The 3,437-nt window shown below is 46.2% G+C and overlaps 1 pseudogene across 1 annotated transcript; it reads left to right on the top strand.

Moving 5' to 3' along the window:
• The first annotated feature begins 1,855 nt into the window (after positions 1–1,855).
• LOC110289031 lies at positions 1,856–2,620 on the top strand (annotated as a pseudogene). The gene has a single exon (XR_002377319.2). The product of XR_002377319.2 is annotated as an AP-2 complex subunit sigma pseudogene (transcript).
• Positions 2,621–3,437: the final 817 nt, after the last annotated feature.

Below are 3,437 nucleotides of genomic sequence, written 5' to 3'. Positions count from 1 at the left end.
TTATGCTGGAGTAGAAGGCTGGTTTCCAGAACAGAGAGTGCTTCTGTCAAGAAGTTCAACAAACATTTCATTAATATAAAGTTTGTGGTTTCCCCTGGAACCATGGGGTTCTTGAATCACCAGACTTAGGAAGGAATTACAGCATTACCACAGGTGATGTAGATGACCAGGGAGAAATTTTATCCTGCTCCATAATCCAAGGGAGAGTGTGACTGTGGTTCAGGAGGTTCCTGAGGGTGTCTCTTGGTGTTGTCAAGGATTGACCTTAATCCTCTAATTAAGGCCAATAAGAAAGTGCAAAAGCCTGGCAAGGCAGGGTGATAAATATGCCATCCCTTTCAGAAGTTAATGTGTGGGTCATTCCTTTAGAAATGAACCTAGACTTGATTTTTGCAGGAATACAGTATGGATAGGAAAAGAAGTAGTTATAAATACTATGTACGGCAGTGTGATCCCTGATGGAAGTGTTTTAATTATCAAATGCACTTTGTTAATTATATTTGTTGATGATGTTAATGGTTTTGAGAAATAGCTCATTTGCTTCCATTCTTTCTGTGCAAGTATTGGGACATGTGTAGTACTTCCCTCCTAATTGAAATGTTCCCTCCAGGAGGTAGGGATGCTCAGTAGACTCAGGAGGTAAATGTCACATGTCCCCAAAAGATGAAACTGCAAGATTCTCTGTAGGTCCTTACACAACTTTATAGATAAACTAAAAAAACTTTTTGGAGCAGAGACTGTTGAGAGATTTCTGGGACCTGCTGCTACCTGCATATTGTACAAAGAGCTCCAGGGTTGAAGGTGACTGGACTTTTTGGTGATAGGCTGCTTTAACTCATCTGTGTTCCTTTAAGTCACCCTGTACCCTTACTCAATATGGTGTTAGTAACCGTACCAAATAGGCTAGAGAGATGACTTACCAAGTAAAAACATGTATTCCTTTTAGTAGAGGACCCAAGTTTGGGTCCTCTGTATATGGTACACCTCCTACCTCCATCCTTTGAAAAAAAAAAAAGAAAGAAAGAAAGAAAGAAAGAAAGAAAGAAAGAAAGAAAGAAAGAAAGAAGGGACTGAGAGATAGCTTAGTGATTAAGAGAACTTAACTGCTCTTCCAGACTGAAGGGGCTTTAGTCAGACCAGGCAAGACAAACATGGCTCTGGAAGACCTTGTCCTTATCCCCCATATCTTGCCAAAAAATGTTAGGTTACATTCCTAAAGCTACTCACTTCCTCCTCCCAAGGCTGACCACCGTGGTCCAGCTATGGATGTATTGAAGTCCAACAATCAAAAGCTCCCTTTGGCTCACCTAATTAACATGCCTAATTAAAATTAAACACCTCATCCATCCTAAAACTGGTTTCCCCTCTTACCTTAATAAAACACCATTTGCCTATGGGCCATGTCTGTCTCTTCTCTATTAAGAGGCAGTTCTTCATCCCGCTCTGGGACAAATACCCCTCTTCTCGCTCCCTGTTTCTATCCCTTTCTCTTTCCTCTGTCTCCTATCTTTGTCTTTCATTTTCTGTCTTTTGTGTTTCTGGGGCAAATAAATCTTTGTGTTGAGAATTTGTTCTTGGGTGTCCTAAGCTGATACAGATCTCTTTACAGAAGAATGGAATTTGGTTTCTAGCACCCACATGGTGGTTCATAATTTCCTGTAACTCCAGTTGCAGGGACTCCAACATACTTTCTGACCTTTGTGAACTCATTCATGCATCTGATGCACACAGACACACACACACACACACGTATGTATGTGTATGTGTACATACACTTAGCCACACATATAATCTTTTAAAGGTGAAATATTAACTATTTAAAAAATAATTGGCTCGGCAAGCAAAGCCAGAGCCGCCCTGTTACAGCGGGACTCGGGCCTCTGGGGTCCAGACAGGGGTCACCATGATCCGATTCATCCTCATCCAGAACCGGGCAGGCAAGACGCACCTGGCCAAGTGGTACATGCAGTTCGATGACGATGAGAAGCAGAAGCTGATTGAGGAGGTGCACACCGTGATCACTGTCAGGGATGCCGAGCACACCCACTTTGTGGAGTTCCGGAACTTCAAGATCATCTACCGACGCTTCGCTGGCCTCTACTTCTGCATCTGCGTGGATGTCAATGACAACAATCTGGCCTATCTCGAGGCCATCTACAACTTCATAGAAGTGTTAAATGAATACTTCCACAATGTCTGTGAACTGGACCTGGTGTTCAACTTCTACAACGTTTACACGGTGGTAGATGAGATGTTCCTGGCAGGAGAGATCCGAGAGACCAGCCGGACGAAGGTGCTGAAGCAGCTGCTGATGCTGCAAGTCCCTGGAGTGAGTGGGGCTCCGCCCAGCCCGGCCTGCTGGACCAACCTGCCTGCTCGTCCCCTGCCTGCCAGGCCCGAGGCCCACCCCAGCAGCCCTTCCCTTCCTCAGCTGGCCCAGAGGAAGGACCCTGCAGGGTCTAGGCCACAGGGGAGGAGGCCAGAACCCACTGCCTCTGGGCCCTCCGTGGATGGCAGAGGCCACCGTGATGTCCCGAGTAACTGTGCCATTGTCGTGTGATGCTGTGAGTGTGTGTGTGTGCAGCCCCCAATAAACCTGTGGTCCTGCCTGGAAAAAAAATGGCTCTTGATACCCTGTCTTTCTACTGGAGGCGAACTCTACAAGTTCCCTCTCCCCTCTGTTGGGCATTTCATCTAAGGTCCCTCACTTTGAGTCCTGAGAGTCTCTCACCTTCCAGGTCTCTGGTACATTCTACAGTATCCCTCCACCTCCCACCTCCCAAGATTGCATATTTCCATTCATTCTGCTGGCCCTCAGGGCTTCACTTCTGTTTTCCGACCCCCTCTCCTCAATACCTAATCATGTTCTCCTTTCCCCCTCCTCCCCTTTCCTACCCAGGTCCCCCCTCCCTCTATTCCCCCACTATCCCTGTGATTGCCTTCTTCTCCCTCCCAAGTAGGATTGAAGCATCTTCACTTGGGTCTTTCTGTTTGCTAACCTTCTTGAGTTCTATGGATTGTATCCTGGGTATTCTGTACTTCTTTGGCTAATGTCCACTTATTAGTGAGTACGTACCATGCATGTCCTTTTGGGTCTGACTTACCTACCTCACTCAGGATGATATTTTCTAGTTCCATCCATTTGCCTGCAAAACTCATTATGTCCTCTCCGCCCCCGCCCCCCTCCAGGACAACATTTAATTGGGGCTGGCTTACAGGTTCAGAGGTTCAGTCTATTATCAAGGCAGGAACATGGTGCAGGAGGAGCTGAGAGTTCTACATCTCCATCTGAAGGCCACTAGGAGAAGACTGGCTCCCACATTGTTAGGAGGAAGGTCTTAAAGCTCATACCTACAGTGACACACTTCCTTCAAGGCCATATCTCTAAATAGTGCCACTCCCGGACCAAACTTACTCCAACTACCACATTCCATTCC

This window comes from Mus caroli, unplaced genomic scaffold (assembly GCF_900094665.2).
Source record: "Mus caroli unplaced genomic scaffold, CAROLI_EIJ_v1.1 scaffold_18660_1, whole genome shotgun sequence".
Lineage (NCBI taxonomy): Eukaryota > Metazoa > Chordata > Mammalia > Rodentia > Muridae > Mus > Mus caroli.
This window is presented reverse-complemented; position numbering and strand designations above follow the sequence as displayed.